This window comes from Papio anubis, chromosome 7 (genome assembly GCF_008728515.1).
Source record: "Papio anubis isolate 15944 chromosome 7, Panubis1.0, whole genome shotgun sequence".
Classification (NCBI taxonomy): domain Eukaryota; kingdom Metazoa; phylum Chordata; class Mammalia; order Primates; family Cercopithecidae; genus Papio; species Papio anubis.
This window is the reverse complement of record NC_044982.1, coordinates 13,972,519-13,993,362: the sequence shown is the minus strand read 5'-3', so window position 1 is coordinate 13,993,362 and position 20,844 is coordinate 13,972,519. Positions and strand designations below refer to the sequence as shown.

The following is a 20,844-nucleotide window of genomic DNA, read 5'->3' as shown; positions in this document are numbered from 1 at the left end:
TGTTGAAATTTGCCTGAGGTCCACTCCAGACCCTGTTTGCCTGGGTATCAGCAGCGGAAGCTGCAGAAGATAGAATATTGCTGAACAGCAAGTGTTGCTGTCTGATTCTTGCTCTGGAAGCTTCGTCTCAGGGGTGTACCCCACCATGTGAGGCACGTGAGGTGTGAAGTGTAGGTCTGCACCCAATTTTCCAGGTGTTGTGTGTCTCAGTTTCCCTTGGCTAGGAAAAGGGATTCCCTTCCCCCTTGCGCTTCCCAGGTTAGGCGATGCCTCGCCCTGCTTCAGCTCTCACTGGTTGGGCTGCACCAGCTGACCAGCACCGATTGTCCGGCACTCCCCGGTGAGATGAACCCGGTACCTCAGTTTAAAATGCAGAAATCACCCATCTTGTGTGTCACTCACGCTGGGAGCTAGAGGCTGGAGCTGTTCCTATTTGGCCATCTTGGGCATGCCACCTCTCCATTTTTAAACTTTTACAAATTTAGTGCTCAATTTGCTGAAAATATGATGAAAACCAAAAATATTTCATGTAACCTAACATTTCCATCATCATTCATGTGCATTCACTATAAATACACAGGTGTCATCCGTAAGTTTGTGTGTGTGTGATTTTGCTGTTTCCTTTTTTGCTTTTTTTTTTTTTTTTCCCCCCTGAGATGGAGTCTTGCTCTATCGCCCAGGCTGGAGTGCAGTGGTGTGGTGTGATCTTGGCTTACTGCAACCTCTGCTTCCCGAGTTCAAGCAATTCTCCAGCCTCAGCCTACTGAGTAGCTGGGACTACAGGCATGCACCATCACGTCCAGATAATTTTTGTATTTTTAGTAGAAACCAGGTTTGACCATGTTGGCCAGGCTAGTCTCGGACTCCTGACCTCAGGTGATCCGCCTGCCTCAGCCTGCCAAAGCGCTGGGATTACAGGTGTGAGCCACCCGGCCTGGCCTGCCGTTTCCTTGTATTACTCCATTGCTCCCCAAACCTCACTCCCCTGAGGTCAGCCACTAGGGTGCACCCAGACAACATTAAGAAAGCAGCAGGTAACTTGTTTCTTTGCCGAGTTGATATGCCACTCCTGCCTCTTTGCTCTCTTCCTGTTTGATGCCCTCCTCCTTGGCATAGCAATTGAGACAGACCATGGAAGCCACACAGCTTTTTGAATCCCAGCTGTTTTCTCCTGCCTGTGTGACCTTGTGCAAGTTACTTTACCTCTCCAGGCCTCAGTTGCTTTGCCTGTAAAATGGGGATAATGATGATGCTGCCAGCACAGGGTACTGGGAGGGGTTTGTGTGTCTACACTGCTTAGGACTTTAGACACTGTGGCCACGGTGACTGCAGTGGGGGGTGATCTGAGGCGGAAGTGGTCAAAGGAAAGGCCCAGGCCTGGAACTGGGGCCTTTTGTTGGGGTTCCCCACACAGAGCTGAGGCAAGGGAAGGAGACGTGGGGATGCCCCAAAAGGAGTAGCCAGCTTGATCTGTGACCCTGCTGTGTTTGAAGAAGAAACACTCGCTCTGACCACTTCCGTTTCCTTGTGCCTGGATTGTCCTCTAGTTTCTTGTTAAGTGTTTCCTTGAAACTCCCTGAAGCAGTCAGCTTGGGCTAGTCTTATGTGATAACAAACAACCCTAACCTCAGTTGCTTGCCACACACATGGGTGTGCACACAAAGTAATGAGTGTGCAGTTGGCCCTCCAACATGTGGTTTCCACATCCATGGATTTAATCCAACATGGATCAAAAATATTCAAAGGAAAAAAAAAACAAAAAATAACACAATAATAAAAAATAATATAAATTAAAATATAGTATAACAACTATGTATATAGCATTTACATTGTATTAGGTATTATAAGTAACCTAGAAATTATTTAAAGCAGAGCTCCCCAACCTTTTTGGCACCAGCTTCATTCATGTCCCTGCAAAGAACATGATCTAATTCCTTTTAATGGCTGCATAGTATTCCATGGTGTATATGCACCATATTTTTCCACGGATGGGATGGGGATGGTTTCTGGGTGAAAGTGTTCCACTTCAGATCATCAGGCATTAGATTCTTATAAGGAGCCTGCAACCTAGATCCCTTCCATGCGCAGTTCACAATAGGGTTCCTGCTCTTATGAGAATCTAATGCCCACACTGATCTGGCAGGAGGAAGAGCTCCGGTGGTGAAGCTCGCCCTCCTGCTGCTCACCCCCTGCTGTGTGCCCCAGTTCCTACCAGTTCCCTGGCCCAGGAGTTGGGGACCCCTGATTTAAAGTATACAGGAGGACATGCATACTTTATAGGCAGATACTATGCCATTTCATATCAAGGACTGGAGCATCCTCAGATTTTGGTTTCTGAGTTGGGGGGGGGATCTTGAAACGAACCCCCCACAGACACCAAGGGACAATTGTATTTCTCGCTCAGGCGACATGCCATCTGAGGCTCTTTGCAACAATTTGTGTGTATTGCAATGCAGACCTGAAGGAGCAGCACCCATCTGGGGCATTGAGGTGGGAAGAGAAAGCAGAATCCATGATGGTTCCCAAAGGTTCCACTCAGAGAAGGCAGGTGTCACTTCCCTTCACATCTCATTGGCTGAAACAGGTCACATGGCCAGGCCAGCCTCCAATAGGATGGATAGTCTAATCTTCCAGTAAGCATGTGACTCACAGGGCGGGGTAGCCACCATTTTGAACAAGCACTATTTTAAACAACCATCTCCTGCATCCCCAGTCCTCCTCTCTGCTGCACAAAGGTAATAAGAGATGTCTTGGTCACCACTTGGCCTCACTGGGGACCCTCAGAGGCCCGATGTGTGTGGAGAGAGAGGAGACCAGCAGAAGAGGCATGGGGGCAGGGGATATATGGGATGAAGGGCCGAGACCCAGGATGGAAGGGAGGCTAGCACAGCTGCTGAGCTGCAGCCTGCCTGTTTATGGCTGAAACGAGCCACCTGGCCAGGAGGACACTAGCTACTTTTTCATTCATGGGCTTTGAAGATGGTGACAATGACAGATTCAGGTGATGGCATCTTTCTACTGGCTGCTTTAAAAAGAAGGCCAGTTGGCCCCATCTCCAAAAGAGGAACCATGAGACAGTGACAAATGCCCATACAGGAAGTGAGCTGCCCAGCACTCTTAATCTGAGCCCTTTGCCCCGTGTTTCCCACGTAGCCCTGCTTCATTCCCTGCCTATTCCCCTGGCTTATTTATTTATTTATTTATGAGACAGAGTCGTGTTCTGTTGCCCGGGCTACAGTGCAGTGGTGCAGTCATAGCTCATTGCAGCTGCAGCTGCAACTCCCTGGGCTCAAGCGATCCTCCTGCCTTAGCCTCCCAAGTAGCTGGGACGACAGGTGTGTGCCACTGTGTCTGGGTAATTTTTTCATTTTTTGTAGAGATGGGATCTCTCTCTGTTGTCCAGGCTGGTCTCAAACTGGCCTCCCGAAGTGCTTTATTTACATTTTGATTTAAATCCAGGTCAAATCTCTTTCTAGGATAATGGGTCAACTGGTGAAAGGGTCAAACCTAAGAGCAGAACTCAAAGGCATTCTGGGTGACGCTGACACCCATGCACATGGATGTCCACTGCCCAGGAGGACTCATCTAGAATTTCTCCTTTCCTGAATTTAAAAGGTCCCCACAGTCCACTGGTGATAACCACCAATGCCAATTAGCACAAGGGTTCACCACATTTGCCCATGAGATGGGCTCCCTGACCAGGGACAGATGTATCAGCTTCAACTACTTAACCTAAGAGCACATGCCTTAGAGTGGGAGATTTGTTCAGTGCAATCCTACCTGAGCTAGTCCAGCAGGTCTTTTGTTGTTGTTGTTTTCTTTTCTTTTCTTTTCTTTTTTTTTCACGGTCTCGCTCTGTCAAGCTCTGGAGTGCAGTAGTGTGATCACAGCTCACTGCAACCTCGACCTCCTGGGCTCAAGTGATCCTGAAGCTGGGACTACAGGTACACACCACTGTGCCTGGCTAATTTTTGTATTTTCTGTAGAGACAGGGTTTCATCATGTTGTGCAGATGCCGTCCATAAAAAGTAAGGAGTGACTATTATTAAAAAGAGAGATTGGTATTGAGAAGACAGCCTCTTGGTATTTCAGTGGCGAGGAAGTACTGATTGCATCGTGGTGATCTTGCACTCTTGTTTATGCAACCTCTTTTGAGAGCATAAGCTTTAGAAAGGCTGGCAGTTCTGGGTTTTAATTCTCTGTCACCTTGTGACATCAGACATGTTACTTAATTTCTCTGCTTCGCTTTCCTCATCTGCAACATGGGAACATCTGCAACACAGCTATTGGGAGGACTGATGAGCAAATCAGTCGATGGCTACACGTAGGGGCTTGGGACCATGTTGCCTGGCACATAGGACACGCTCCACAACTTCGTCTCCTGGATGAAATGGGGACATTTATGGGAAAAAGCCTGCCTGTAGTAAGCACACCATAAATACTAGCAGCTATAATTAGCTGTGGAGTTTGAGCAGCATGCAGTTCATACCACAAAACCCATCATTTCCTGCAACACTTTGCTCTTGGAGAACTCCTGTAAGATGTTGATTCGTTCTTCTTATCTCACATTGGTTATTAGTCATAGAGGTTTTGGCTAAAATAACCACAGTTTATTTCTTTCTGTTTTCAGCATTCCCCTTTTCAGCCTCCAACTCTGGAGTTGGGCCAGGAAAAAAATACGTCATGAGATAATTTAACTCCAAGAACTTTATTGTAAAACTTCAGTGGTGACTTTCTTTTTTAAAAAAAATAGATCTTGAATCATAGTGGTGTATTCTTAGCCTCCTTTTTTTTCACTTAGACATTTTATTATGAGCTTTCTCTGTGTTATTGAACATTTCAAAGACTTTGCAACCAATTAAATATGTGTTGGATGGCTTCTGAAGGAAGACAGTTATAACAGGCTCAAAGACAGGGTTCTTGGCATTGAACCAGTGGGAGAGACAGACTCATGCATACGTAACCAGAAATACAAGTCCTTCAAACTGTCCTAAATGATAGAATGTAAGCATGTACTCTGGGTCATCAAAACCAATGACAATCAGGGAAATCCACCCAGGCCTACTTTGGGCCTTGGAAGATGGAAAATATTTGTGAAAAAGAGAAATTGAGGAACAGATGCGTTAAGTTGAGACCATAGCCTGCATCAGGGCTCAGGGGCAGGAAAAAAAATCAGGAAAGGGTAGAACTCTGTTGGGGGAGAGGTGGATTGGAAGTAGAGTCACAGTTGAGGCTAGAGGGTGGGATTCGGCCAGGTCATGAAAGACCTTGACAACCACCCCAGGGTGTTAGAGATTTGGTTTGTAGTGTTATCGGAAGCCACACAAAGGTTTTGAGCAGGAAGTAGCCCTATGAGATTGGTGCTTCAGAGTAGAGCATGACTGTGTGGGAGCTGAACAGGACAGTAACTCTGCCAGGACAGAGGAAGAGGAGGAAGGTGCTTGAGACACCAGTCTCAGGTAATGGCCTTCATGGCTGCCTAGGAACTGGGACTGGGGAGCTAAGATAAGGGACAGGCCCTGGGGCTGCCATTACCCACAAGCAGGGAAGCCCTTTCAGTGGGTTGGGGCCTGCGAGGGGCTGCGGTACAGTAATGCCTCTCCGGGAAACGGGAACATAGGAACAGTGGAGGAGTTTGTTTTGCACCAAGAGAACTGGACACAGGAAGAAGTTTTGACAGAGATGGAGAAAGATCTAGAACACATGGCCTTAGAGGCAAGAGAAAAGGGAAAGAAGAGGGAAATGGGTTAGTATTGTGGGAAGCCAAGCCTGAGTGTACATGGGCTGCCACCTTCAGGGGCCTTGCAGCTTCAGAAAATACATCTAAGCTGGGAAAGCAGCCCAGCTCAACTGTCTTGAGGGGCCAGGAACCACGGCACAGACACCACTTTTTTGGAAGTGACTACAGGAGGGGTCAGGGCCCAGGCCACAGTGCTTCCTGGGCTTCCTGTCACAAGAGAGCACTGGGTGTGGATAATCTTGGCTCAGTATGTCTTAGTCTATTTGTGCTGCTTTAACAAAATACCAAGACTGGGTAATTTATAAAGAATGAAGATTTATTTCTCACAGTTTGGGAGACTGGGGAAGTCGAAGATCAAGACACTGGCAGGTTCTCTTGTCTGGTGAGGGCTGCTCTCTGATCCAAGACAGCACCTTGAAGCTGCGTTCTCTGGAGAGGAGGGATGCTGTGTCCTCACTTGGCCAAAGGCGGAAGGGCAAAAGAACTGAATACTGTGTGAAGGCTCTTTTATCAGAGTCTTAATCCCATCCACAAGGGAGGAGCCCTCATGGCCTAGTCACATCTTAAAGGCCCCAACTCCTCATACCGTCATGTTGGCCATTAAGTTTCAACACCTGAATTTTGGAGGGGACCCAGTCAAGCCATAGCACTTTTATAAGGGCACTAATCCATTCATGAGGGTGGATCCCTCACGACTCCACCCTCTTGACTTAATCAATATCCTAATGACCCTACCCCTTAATACTCTTGCATCAGGAGTTAGGTTCCATCATAGGAATTTGGGGGGACACCAGTATTCAGATCATAGCAGCGTGAAAGGAGGCAACATTTGCATCTGGGCAATCACTTTCCTTTGAGGTTGTGTCTGCCTCCCTCTCCCACCCTCCCTGGAAACTTCTCTGGAAATTCTCTACTCAGCAACCGTACTAGCACTAGCACGTGCAAGACTAAAACCACCATAAAGCAGCGCTCTCTGCCAGGGCAGTGTGCGTCTTAGCAGGAATAAAAGCTCTCATACTGTTGTTATCATGGAATGTCAGTTATTAGGCAATGAAGTGTGGGAGTTAGTTTGTCCTGGCCATCCTGAAATAGCAGAGGAGCAGGAACCTGTGTGTAAGGTTCTTTCTGACTGACAGCACCCTCCCCATGCCCACATTCATCCAGACCCTCTGACTTCCCTGCAAGGCCACTTAGGTGCACAGTGGAGTTTCTTGGTTTCTTGCCTATTCTTGCCTGTTCAGAGCAATTTCTCCAGGTTATCACAGTGCAAAACCCCCGGGAAGAGTAACAGTCCCTACAGCCTCCTCCAGAACCACCCTGCTTCATTTCTCTCCTCTCTTTTGCATGTATTGTGTTAACTCCCACCTCTGAGCCTTTGCTTGTGCCATTTCCTCTGCTTGGGTTGGTCTCCCCACTCCTCTCAGCTCATCAGGTGTTCCCTCTCCTTCATTGTCTGTTTCATATTGTCACATTTTCTTTCCCCAGCTGGGCTGGAAGCTTTGCGTCTCATACAACATCTGTAGTCCATTGTCCAGCAGAGGGCAGAGCCTGTTGCAAGTGTTCAGCAAATACTGGTCGACTGGCTAATAACAACTCACACTAGTGCAGGGAGACGGCCTAATCTGGATGGACTGAGAGGGTGGGCTTTGGAACCCAGTGGATCCAAATTATAATCCCACCCCTTTGCTTTCATCAGTTATGAGATCTTAACAATGCCGCTCAAACCTCTACCTCACTAAGCCTTGGCTTTCTCAACTGTGAAATGGGCTCATAATCATAGTGGTGCCTAACTGAAACTTTGTGCAATAATAGTGCCTGGCACACAGTAGGTGCTCATAAAAAGTTAGTTGTCTCTCCTCCATTCCTGATTGCCCCCGCTTCCCACATGACGTGGGTGTTTAGGATTAGAAAACCTGAGTTCTGTCCGGTCTGGCATGTTAGAAACTTGAAGTCACCACTTGGTCCTAATAAGTAAAACCCTGACCAAACTGAAAAGTCAACTCTTCTTCGATCTGCCATAAAGGTGGGGTCACAGGCCAAGTCACTGCCCCCAAAATTGGAGAGACTAGTAGGCAAATGCAGAGAACTGCAGCTTGCCAGAGCAGGAACCCACAGGCACAAACTCACATGGGAACCAGTGCTGAGACAGGGAAACCCCATGTGTACTGATGAACTAGTGGATGTTCACTGTGGACAAGCCTGAGTTAAAACCCCAGGGAACCCAGTCATCTAAGGGCCTCCACACTTTTGTGAGTTTTACCACCAGTAGCTTGACCAGGTTCCTGCAGTGAATATCAAAGATCTCATGCTTCCTGCAGGGGAGAGGGAAAAGGAAGAGTTTGGAATATGCCAGAGCACTCTGTTCTTCTCAGTAAGGTATCCTTTCAGAGCTGATATAGTTTGGATCTGGGTCTCTGCTCAAATTACTTGTTGAATTGCAATCCTCAGTGCTGGAGGTGGGGCCTGGTGGGAGGTGTTTGGGTCACAGGGGTGGATCTCTCACGGCTTAGTACTATCTTCCCAGTAATGAGTTCTGGTGAGATCTGGCTGTTTAAAAGTGTATGGCACCCTCCTGCACAACCTAACTTGCTCCTGCTTTTCATGTGAAGTGCCTGCTCCCACTTCATCTTCCGCCATAATTGAAAGCTCCCCAAGGTTTCACCAGAAGCTGAGCTGATACGAGCACCATGCTTCCTGTAAAGCCTGTAGAACCATGAGCCAATTAAACCTCTTTTCATTGTAAATTACCCAGTCTCAGATGTTTCTTTATAGCAGCGCCAGAATGGTCCAATACAAGAGCCTAACCTACCTGGGAAAGGGAAATACCCAACTTCAGCCCATTTTAGCCATCCCACCCTACTTAAATGGGGAAAAAACTGAGACATACTTTTGAAGTTAACAGTCCAGAGGCACAGGCTCAGGGAAAGACTGAGACTTACCCATAGGATTTAGAACTCTCCCCCTCCCCAACACCTTCTCATCATATCACTAAAGGCCTGTTTATAGCAGTTTCTTTTATCTAGTACATTACATTTGGCCAACAAGAAAAACTTACAAGACATATTAAAAGGCATTAAACACTGTTCAAAGAGTTAGGACCAGCATGAGAACAGACTCGCATATGGTAGAGAGGTTGGAATGGTCAGACCAGTAATTTCAAGCAACTCTGATTAAGATGCTGAGGACTCTAATGGCTAAAGTAGATGACAGCATGCAAGAACAAATGGGGAATGCAAGCGGAGAGATGGAAGTTCCAAGAAAGAACCAAAAAGAAATGCTAGAGACCAAAAACACTGTAACAGAAATGCAGAATGCCTTAGATGGGCTTAATAGACTGGACATGGCTGAGAAAAGAATCTCTGAGCATGACAATATCTTGGTAGAAACCATCAAAACCGAAAAAACAAAGAGAAAAAATACTGAACAAAAACACAGCACAGAGTATCTAAGAACTGAGGGACAACTACAAAAGGTGTAACAGATATACAATGGGAATTCCAGAAGGAGAAAAAAGAAAGGCACAGAAAAAATATTTGAAACAATAATGACTGAGAACTTCCTCAAATTAATACCAGATGCCTAACCACAGGCTAGGAAGGTCAGTAAACACTGAGCAAGATCAATGCCAAAACAACTAACCTAGGCATACCATTTTCAAACTACAGAAATTCAAAGAAAAAGTCTTGAAAAGAAGCCAGAGGGGGGGGGGGAAAAACACCTTGCCTATAGAGGAACAAAGATAAGAATTACATCTGACTTCTCAGAAATCATGCAAGCAAGAAGATAGTGGAGTGAACTATTTAGTGTTGAGGAAAAAAAAAAAAAAAAAAAAAACACCAAGATTTCTGTACCCTGTGAAATTGTCCTTCAAAAGGGAAGGAAAAATAAAGACTTTCTCAAACAAACAAAAAGTCAGGGGATTTGTTGCTATTAGACCTGCCCTGCAAATGTTAAAATTTCTTTAGAGAGAAAGAAAATGATAAAGGTCAGAAACTCAGGTCCATATAAAGAAAGGAAGAGCATCAGAGAAGGAATAAGCGAAGGCAAAAGAAAAGTGTTTACTTTCCTTATTCTTAATTGACCTAACAGATAACAGCTTGTTGGAAATAATGGCAACAGTATATTCTATTACTTATGCTTATGTGTGTGTGTGTATCTATATATAAGCAAAATGATGGCCCAGCAATGATATAAGGAATGGGAGGAAGAAATTAAGATTGTTTGTTATTAGAAAGTACTGTTGCCCGGGCGCAGTGGCTCACACCTGTAATCCCAACACTTTAGGAGGCTGAGGCGGGTGGATCACCTGAGGTCAGGAGTTTGAGACCAGCCTGGCCAATATGGTGAAACCACGTCTCTACTAAAAATACAAAAAATTAGCTGGGCATGGTGGTGTGTGCCTGTAATCCCAGCTACTCGGAAGGCTGAGACAAGAGAATTGCTTGAACCCAGGAAGCAGAGGTTGCAGTGAGCCAGGATCATGCCATTGCACTCCAGCCTGGGCGACAGAGTGAGACTGTCTCAAAAAAACAAACAAACAAAAAAAAAAATGGAAAAAGAAAAGAAAGAAAAAAAGTACAGTTGTTCCTTGGTGTCTGTGGGAGATTGATTCCAGGACCACCTTCACAATTCCAAAATCAATAGGTGCTTAAGTCTCTAATGAAAAATGGTGTAGTGTTAGCATATAACCTATGCACACCCTCCTGTATAGTTTAAATCACCCCCAGATTGCTTGTAATACCCAATACAATGTAAGTGCTATGTAAATAGTTGTTATGCTGTATTGCTTTTAAATTTTGTATTATTATTATTTTGAGACAGAGTCTCACTCTGTCACCCAGGCTGGAGTGCAGTGGTGTGATCTTGGCTCACTGTAACCTCTGCCTCTTGGGTTGAAGAGATTCTCCTGCCTCAGCTTCCTGAGTAACTGGCATGACAGGCCTGCACCACCACGCCCAGCTATTTTTTTGTGTTTTTAGAGATGGGGTTTCGCCATGTTGGCCAGGCTGGTCTCAAACTCCTGACCTCAGGTGATCCACCTGCCTTGACCTCCCAAAGTGCTGGGATTACAGGCATGAGCCACCATCTACAGCCAAAATTTGTATTATCTTTTTTCCTGAATATTTTCAATCCATGGTTGGTTGAATCTATATGTGTGAAAACTGCAGATATGGAGGGCCAACCGTTCTCACCACCTGTGAAGCAGCGTAGTGTTATTTGAAAATGGACTTGGATTGGTTGTAAATGTATATTGCAAACTCTAGGACAACCACTAAAAAAAAATTAAAAAACAAATATAACTAATAAAGGAGAGAAAATAGAATCATATAATAAAAAATCATTAAAAAATCATATAAAATGCCAATTAAAACTACAAAAGGCAGAAAAAGAGTGGAAGACAAAAGAGGGACCGAAGAACAGGACAACAAATAGAAAACAGTAACAAATATGGTAGATGTCTATCCAGCAATGTCAATATCACTGTGAATTTTAATGGTCCAGGAGATCGAGACCATCCTGGCTAACATGGTGAGAACCCCGTCTCTACTAAAGTAGATACAAAAAACTAGACCGGGCATGGTGCGCGGTGGCTCAAGCCTGTAGTCCCAGCTACTCTGGGAGGCTGAGGCAGGAGAATGGCCTGAACCTGGGAGGCGGAGCTTGCAGTGAGCCGAGATCGCGCCACTGCACTCCAGCCTGGGTGACACAGCGCGAGACTCCGTCTCAAAAAAAAAAAAAAAAAAAAAAGAAACAAGACCCACTCTATGCTGTCTACAAGAAACCCACTTTAAATATAAAGACACATATAGATTAACAGTAAATGGATAGAGAAAGGTATACCATGCTAACACTAATAAAAAAAAAAGCTGAGGCAACTTTATTAATTTCAGTCAGGGTAGACTTCAGACCGAGGAAAGTAAGGGATAAAGAGGGGCATTAAAATGGAGCAGTACTCCAAGAAGATCTAATAGTCCTTTATGTGTGTGTGCCTAACAACAGAACATCAAAATACTTAAGGCAAAAGCTGATAGAACTACAAAGAGAAATAGATTAATCTACTATCATAGTTGGAGACTTCAGCACCCCTCCATCAGACATGGGCAGATATAGCAGGTGGAAAATCAGTAAGAACATAGTTGAATTCAGCAGCACCATGATCAACTGGATATGATGGACATCTATCTATAGACTATTTTATCCAACAATAACAGAATGCACATTCTTTTGAAGCCCAACTGGAACATTCACCAAGATAGACCACATGCTGGGCTGTAATACACACCTTAAAAAAATTTAAAAGAATTGCAATCAGGCCGGGCATAGTGGCTCATGCCTGTAATCCCAGCACTTTGGGAGGCCAAGACAGGTGGATCCCCTGAGGTCGGGAGTTTGAGACCACCCTGACCAACATGGGGAAACCCCGTTTCTACTAAAAATACAAAATTACCTGGGCATAGTGGTGGGTGCCTGTAATCCCAGCTACTCAGGAGGCTGAGGCAGGAGAATCACTTGAACCTGGGAGGCAGAGGTTGCAGTGAGTCGAGATCATGCCATTGCACTCCAGCCTGGGCAACAAGAGCAAAACTCTGTCTCAAAAAAAAAAAAAAAAAAAAAAGAATTGCAATCATACAATGTCTTCTCTCAAACCACAAGGGAATTAAACTAGAAATCAATAACATAAAGATAGCTGGAAAATCCAAAAGTGCTTGGAGATTTAACAACACACTTCTAACCAACATACAGTCAAAGAAGGAATCTCAAAAGAAATTTAAAAATACTTTGACGTAAATTAAAATGAAAACACAACTTACCGAACTTTGTAGGATGCAGTGAAAACAGTGCTTAGAGGGAAATTCATAGCATTGAATGCATATATTACAAAGGAAGAAAACCTGGTTTTATATTTACTTCTCCCACTTAACTAGCTCTGTGAACTAAAGCAAGTTATTTGACTTCTGATCCTCATTTTCACCAACCACATGATGGGATTAATGATACCTCTAGGTCTCATGTCCGACTGCTTCCTTAAATAGTTTAGGCGGAAAGAAGTTGGTGAGACAAGCATAAGAACGTGGCTTCCTCCGGGCCAGGTGGGCTGCCTGGACACTGAGCAACATGTATTTTCCTTTATAATCCAGGTGCTTGGGATTATATTGTTGTTATGAGGAGCAGACAAGAAAATATATGTGAACATACCTAAAATCTGACAGAAATCCAAGAGTGAGCTGAGTACTGCTGCATTCATTGATAACATATTCATGCATATAGGTAACTAGCATCTATTGAACCCTGGATCACGATAAGACGGTGTCTCTCTCCTCAAGGAGCTCAAATTTAGTCAAGGAGCCAGAGTTGTCAATTGCAACACAGTGTAATCAGGGCTCTTGTGATCAAAATGAGCCAAGGGAGAAGGAAAAAAGAGAGGGTTGCAGGAATGGCGTTACAGGCAAAGGGATGAAGGTGGACCAGCTTCTTCTCTCAAAAGGATCACTTGGATAGCTGAGTGGATTGGGGCAAGAGTGGAAGAAACAAGACAAAGAGCCTTCGCAAGTGCTTTATTGTTCTCACAGCATCCTGTGTGGACGCTCAGCTTGCCCTGGGCAGATCACATCATACAGAGGACTTCTAAAGAGATGTTTCTAGGGGAACTTGACTTTCAGGGGGTTTTCACAAAAGAGAAAGTTGATTATTACCTCTGAGCACCTCTGAACCCACCTCCCAGATTTGCTTTGCTCTGGGAGTTCCTAGGCGGCCTCATCTCTAGAAAGTGTGAGCAGTGTTAGAGCCAAGGTGAGCTTGTGCAAAGCCATGGGAGTGTGTCAGTAACCCGGGTTGTAATCAGGCTTCCCCAGTAACTTGCTATGTGGCCTTAGGCAAGTCACTCAACATCTCTGAGCCTGTCTTCACTTGGCAAGAGATGGATACAAAACGCCTTGAAAAGATAAAGCCCCACACAGACAGAAGGCGCCGTTCTTCTTTTGCCTAACCCCAGATGTCCCAAGCACCTGGATGGTAAAGGAAAATACATGTTGCTCAGTGTCCAGGCAGCCCACCTGGCCCGGAGGAAGCCACATTCTTATGCCTGTCTCACCAACTTCTTTCTGCCTAAACTATTTAAGGAAGCAGTCAGACATGAGACTTTCTGGAAAGTTCCATAGAAAAAAACTGATGTTTTCTGTGTCTCTCTGTGTTCATCTCCCCTTATCTGCTCAGGATCAATGAGTAGTTTGCACTGCTTTTGTCATCAGTCCTGATCCTATTACATGTTTTATTGTGCTTATTGTTGTCTCAGTCTTAGTTTTCACATTGGAAACTTTTAGGGAACTTGCCCCAGAGGAATTTCCCCTGCTGGAATGTTCCTTTAATGTAGTTCCCAGTGCAAAGCTGCCCTTTATACCTACAAAAGTAGGATCCCCCAAGTGAGACCCAGTTCCCCGATAACTAGGCCATAAAATCTTACTTTTCTTCAGCCTTTAGCCCCAGTTATTGGGGAGTTGCTGTCTACCAGGTACCATGGGGGTATTCATAGACATTGGCCCCTCTGTCTTCATAACACTATGAAACAGGTGGTAGGATCTCTAGTCTGCAGCTGAAGTGTGCCCCCAGATGTAACTGGGATTAAACCTGGGTCTGTAGATGCCATGTGCAAGCTCTTTCACCTTAGCCAGGTTGTTTCCTGTCTTATCTCCCATATTCCTCATCCAGATGACTCTCCAAGACAGGGGAAGGTGGAGGATTCCAGAGAGGAAGTAGAGGAGTTCATAATCAAATCCTTTATACTCTTTGTATGGTTGTATCTTATCCTTTCCTCTGTTAGCAGGGGATTTATTTAACAAAGAACATTGGAATTTCCCTTGGAGTCTGAAGCCTAAGCCGAGAAGAGTATACTAAAGTGCTTATGTTCATTGCAAAGTACCAGAGTTGGGCAGAAAGGGGGCAGACTGGGACTAGATGGCTTCAACAAGGGCAGCCATGGTGAGGAAGGGTCACTTAACTTCCAGGCCTGGCTCTCCCTCGTAACAACTGAGTGGAGGTGAGTTTGTGCCTGAGCTGTGTTTTTGGTGGCATGCGGGAGCCGACTCATATCAACGGGTGAGAGCTGACTGTGTGAATCTCTTCCCAACTTGGTAGTAAGTACCTTATGGAAACTGGCAAAATGCTATAAATCAGGGGTTTTCTCCCCCCTCCTGGAGAGCTGGACTTACGCACTTACCAGCACACCACTGCTCATTTTCCTCATCTAGAAAATGCAGGGAGTAATACCCATATCATAGAACCATGGGGAGGTGTTATATATGTGAGCATTTTGCAAAAAGCATGACATGTATGTGGGGTCAATAGGATGATGTGTGTTTATAGATAATTTTTTTAAATTCTTACATGAAAAGCTGTGTCTTTTTTTTTAGCTGTATCTTTGCAGAAACAGGAAATAAATTTCCATCAGGGTGTGATAGGACAGGTGTAGCACAGATTCCCAGAGAAATCAGATGGATAATGTGAGACTATTAGCTGATCATGGGATGACCTTTGAAATCATCAAGTATTTCCTTGTGAAAGCCTGAGGGGCTTCTTCTCATTGGCTTCAGGGTCCTGAGGACCAAAGCCCTGTCATTCATTGAGATGATCTGGTCAAGCGTTTTCCATGGTTTTCTTTGAGGAACGCCAGTGGCACTGGCTGTGGTGAAAGAAGTCAACAGACAAGCAGACCTAGATTTGAAACCTGGTTTCTCACTTACTACCTGGTTGAACTTGGGCAAATTCCTGAGCCTCTTCAATCTCAGTTTCCTCATCTGTAAAATGTGCTACCTCCCAAATAGAGTTTTGGGAGACCCTTGGAGTGGGGGAGATTCTGCTGGATTTCTGTTAGTTCTGTTCTCTCTCCTGGGCTTCTTCAGAATTCTGTACTTATATCATGGTCTTAGGACTCCAGTTGGATCCCTAGTTTGCAGAATGTGGCTCCAGATTGGTACAAGAAGCCTGCTCTTTATAGCCCAACCTGGAATGTTCTCTATGTGCCTCTTCTCCTACTGAGTTGTGACACAAAGTATTTATTGAGACTTTGCTGGGTGCTCAGGCCTTAAGGAAGTAGAATCATAATAGCAGTTACTTGTTAAGCATTCTATATGAATTAATTTAATCTGCATGTCAGCCCTAAGAGAGAAAAGTACAGTGTGGCAGAATAAAGATGATCATGCATTCTTTGACAATTCTCCCATCAAGAGTCTATTGCCTCTCTCCTTGGATCTGGGCTAGCCTGTTACTTCTTTGACCAATGAATGAAATAAAGCAGAAGTGACACTATGCCAGTCGCAGATGTAGCTTTTAGGAGAACTGACAGCTTCTGCCTGGACTCTGGGAGCTCTGAGTTGTCATGTAAGAAATCTAATGACTGACACCGCCATACTGGAGAGACCATGTGGAGAGGCCTGGACACTATATAAGGAGGGAGAGAGGCCCAAGAAGAAGACAGGCCTGGGTGAATCCAGCCTTCCAGGTATTCCTGCCAAGGCACCAGGCATAAGCAAAAGTGTCTTGTACCCTCCAGACCAGACCAGCCCACAGCTGAATACCACTAAGTGCCCTAGTCAGTGCCACAAAGAGCAGGAGAATCACCCAGCTGAGCCCTGCCAGATTCCTGACCCACAAATTGTGAGCTACAATAAGATAGCTGTTATTCTAAGCCACTAAATTTGTAAATGATTTGTTACAAAGCAATAGATAACTGGAACCATGATCACCCTCCTTTTACAAATGAAGAAACGGAGGCACAGAGAGTTGAAGTGGCTTAGTTAAGATCACACATTTATTAGTAAGTGGTGAGGACATGATTTAAACCCCAGAAACCTGGTTCCCAACATGAGTTGTTAACATTGTATTGTGCTGCTCTGGAGTTGAAAACATGTCTCTGCTTGCAAGGAGGCTTCTGTTTACTTTGGGATGCAAGAATCAGTCATGCTACAGAAATAGCAGTTATCGCAGAAATAGAGAATTATAGAAGACATTCATTTATTCAGTTTAAAGACACTAGGCCCTAGAGATACAGGGATGATTATATTAAAATGATGTTAGGATTTTACTTCTGTCAGAGGAAGGACCTGCACTGCTCCACAACACTGACTGGTGAGTGAGACCCCAGGGGAACAACTCTGAGGGGTGAGGACATTTGAGTTGTGTCCTGAAGGATGAATAGAAATTGCCTGTTTGGAAGAGCACACGAGGTGGCAAGATAGCCCACGCAAGGGCACAGAGTGGCAGAATGGTGGGGTGCATCCAGGGAGAGTCCAGTGTGGCCGGTGTGGAAGGGAGGGAAAGCCGAGAACAGGAGCATCAGCTGGAGCCACTCGCAGGGCAATGTGCGTCCAGGCCTTGGAGCTTAGCCTCTGTCTAAGTGGCTCTGGGGAACACCAGCAAAGGACATTAAGTGTGGGGTCACGATCTGATATGCCTGCTAAACAGAAGCCCCCCGCCCTTGGGGGTGTGAAGGCTGGAGTGCAGGGGGTGCTGCTGGGGATGAAGACCAGAGGAAGATCCATGGCAGCAGTCTGGTGACAGTATGGTGGGGCCAGACCAGGCAGTTATGGCAGGCATGGAGGGGAGGGGACACACCCCAGAGTATTTAGGAGGAGGACTCTTGGGCCTGGTTGGCAGAAATGGCATGATGAAGAAAGAGAAGCTGGTGGTGCCTTAGGGGCACCTGGTGTCAGGGACTGTGGGACAGCATCACCCTGGGCCTAGGGAAGAACAGTTAGAGGGTAACAGCAAGGGACGCAGTGAGAGTTGTCGCCTGGGAGAAAGGGAGCACCCCCCTAGGGCCTGTGATAGAGTGGGTGCTCAGCAAATACTTGACAAGGAAGATCGAATGGACCCCTGGGTCTGGGTCTCTGGAAGGAAGGTAGAGTGCAAGGTAGAGATTTGAGCATCACCAGCACAAGGGCGGCCGGAGGGGTGAGATGCTAAACCACACCACATCCTTCCTTTGTGTTCTTGACCTTTGGACTGAAGAGACCTGTTTCTACCTCAGTTCTTAGAGACAAGTCTACTCTGTTCCTACAGGGCTATACAACTCCCATCTTGTCGCTAAAATAGGGATTTGAGTTAGATGACCAGTTACAGAAATCTATAACTCTGTGGATATAATTGCCTGGGAGCATTGAGCCCTGACCCCGGGCAGTCACAAGGAACGTCCCCATGCCAACTGAGAAGCCTCTCTTTGCAGCCACAGTGATGTCACCATCCCTGACCTGATTCATTTATAGTGATTCAGAGAGCCTCCAGTTCTATGCCTGTGGTGGACTTAGGGATAGGGGCAGTGCTCTAAGTAACACCCCTTGCTTCACCACCTGCGCTCAGAACCAGTAAGGAAATAGACAAAGGTGAGGAAGATGCAGATCAGGGTCAGTTTTCTTAGCAATGGGCTGAGCTGAAGGGTGCAGTCTGGGGACATGATAAAAAGGAAAATGAATAAGGAAATTGAGAGGAAGCCTCACAGTTAGAAGGGGATGTAGTTGTGGGATGCAGTTAGGGCACAATCGAGTGCCCTAACACGCACCCTCCTTGACTCTGCTCCCCGGAGCTACAGGCCTCCCTGTCCCAAGGCCTGGGGCTGCCCCAGGATGCCTAAGGGGAGTGGGAAGAAAGCTGCACCCTGACCCCAGCAGGTTGGATATTTACAATCTTGGTTCAGTAGCATCTTGAAGCAAGTGAACTATCAGTTGCATTGAGACTGATCCCTTGTTCTTGATTTCACGACGCATTTCCTGGCTCTTGGTGTCTCTGCACTGCTGGTGAAGAGGATGGAGCATGATTCCTCTGAGACAGAGTCATGGGCCTTGCTGTCTTCCATTGAATTCAGTTCCAAGCACTGATTTCGGGTACCCACTATGCGCCGGGCAGCACGCTAGGTGCTGGGGTCCATGGCACTCCTAGGCTCCTGCCGGTTCACTCAAGGAGCGCAAACTGGTTCTCTCTCGAGAGCAGGGTGCGTGAAACACGGCACTGTTGGCATTTAGAGCTGGGTCATTCTGTGTTGTGTGGACTGTCTTGGGCATTGGAGAATGTTAGTGGCATCCCTGGCCTCTGTCCACTAGATCCCAGTAGCATCACCCTCCGAGTAGTAACAATCAAAAGTATCTTTACATATCATCAAATGTCCCCCTGGGGGATCAGTTTGCTCCTGGTTGAGAACCACGTCTCTAGGGCTATGCCACCCAGTATGGTAGCCAGGGGCCACGTGTGGCTAGTGAGCTCCTGAGACGTGGCTCGAATATATTGAGATGAACTGTGAGTGTAATATACACACTGGACTTTGAGCACTTAGTATGAAAAAAATGGGAAATGTCCTATTAGTAATTTTTAATATATTGATGGTGTCTTAAAATGACAATATTTTGGATCTATTGGGTTAAATAAAATATAGTATTGGGATTAATTTTACCTGTTTCTGTTTACTATTTCTAATGTGGCTATGAGAAAATTTATATTGCACACATGGCTCGCATTCTCTCTGTCTTGGGTCTAGAGCCACACCAGCCCCATGTGGTGGGTGAAGGCTCAGACTGCAGAGTCAGACCCACTCAAGGCCATGTCCTAGCCTCGTCGCTTCCTAGCTCTGTGATCTTTGGTGAGCTACTGAGCTTCTCTGGGTCTCACAGTGGCAGTCACTTTCTCCAAGACCTCAGATCAAAGTTTCCAAACTTGGGGGGAGATGGTGAACTTTGTACGATTCTGATGTTGAAGCTGGTATTTTCTGGACATTCTTGGGGGGTCCTTCTGTGGCACTCAGGGGTGTTATCACTATCAAGGCGTTACCCACCTCCCTTCCCCCATCCCCTCTGTTCCCAGAGAGAACAAAGTGTTTTTTTCTCAATGGGTCCAGTCAAAGACATCTCCGCAGCCCTGCAGTGTGAGCAGGGAGCAGGTGAGATTGCTTTCCCCGACATGCACCTCTTTCCAGGGTGGCGACCTTACCCAGCATCTCCCACCACTCCTTCCACCTCGCCTTCTCCCAGTAATCTCCCCAGGCCTGGTTTCTCTTTATTTAGCCTTTCCTGACACTTGGCAATTTGCAAATCTGTCCAACGTCTCCCCTTCAGTTTTGGCCTCTGAACCTATAAATAGCTCCCAGTCGAAGTCCTGGCTGCATTGTGACAGTTTGTACGCTTGCACTGTATTCCTTTTCTCAGACTTTTAAAAAGTCTCATCTACGCACTTGCTCAATACAGAAGAGCAGCTTCCAAAAAAAGGAATCTTTTATTACAGCGTGAACAATGTAGTTGGGAGTTGCCTCAGCGTGACATACTGCTTGCAGCAACGACGAGCCCCGTGAAGCATGTGAGATGGTCCAGGCGAGATCCTGGACCCAGGATGGTGAAAAGAAATGAAGTCTGGGCTCTGCTCTCTCTGGAAGCTTCATCCTGGGCCAGAGCTGGGCCTGTAAATAAATCACGATGTGCTGTCATCAGCTGTAAAGTCAGCTGTGTGCCTAGTGCTCGAGCCGTTGGGAGGGGCCAGAAGTTCTGCCCAAGAAGGCCTCACCAAGGGATCACCCGGGGGCTGCCCGACGACAGGGCAGATGGTGGCCCACAGGAAAGGCATTGCTGCTAATAGCGAGGCAGCGACACACCGATTGCATTCCTGTAGGAGGCACCGGGACACCCTCCCTCCAGCCTGTGCCTCCTCTCTCAACAAAAGGCACCTGCTATACTGGCTGGCGGGCCATGGTCACAACTTGGCCACAGCCTTAGGCCAGTCACTGAGCCTTCCTGAGCCTCAGTTTCCTCACTTATTAAAGGTAGATAATGGAGTTGTCATGATGATTAGAAGTACAGAGCCTGGCACAGTGAGCACTTATTAAATGGAAGATGACATTATTATTATGAAAACTTTGAAAACGGTAACCCTCCATGACTCCTCAGGAGGCTTGAATCTGTGCAAAGCCCAGTGCTGGGAATTTGGGAGAAGGAAGCAAACAATGACAGTTGCCACTGAATCAGAATCTGGATTCCAGAGAGCTCTAGAATCCAACTCTGGAAAATACTCGGGCCGATCCCCTCTCTCAAGCTGATGATGTGCCACCCTGGACCTCAGTTTCCCCATCTGTGCCA

The 20,844-nt window shown here is 46.1% G+C and overlaps 1 protein-coding gene and 1 long non-coding RNA gene across 10 annotated transcripts in view; both read left to right on the top strand.

Annotated features, from left to right (window-relative positions):
* Window positions 1-20,844, top strand: part of RIN3 (Ras and Rab interactor 3) — a 183,675-nt gene that overhangs the window by 73,760 nt on the left and 89,071 nt on the right. The gene's annotated exons all lie outside the window — the stretch shown is intronic.
* Window positions 1,881-9,551, top strand: LOC110743823. Its single transcript, XR_002523479.2, has 2 exons — window positions 1,881-2,735; window positions 4,631-9,551. It is a non-coding gene; the product is annotated as an uncharacterized LOC110743823 (long non-coding RNA).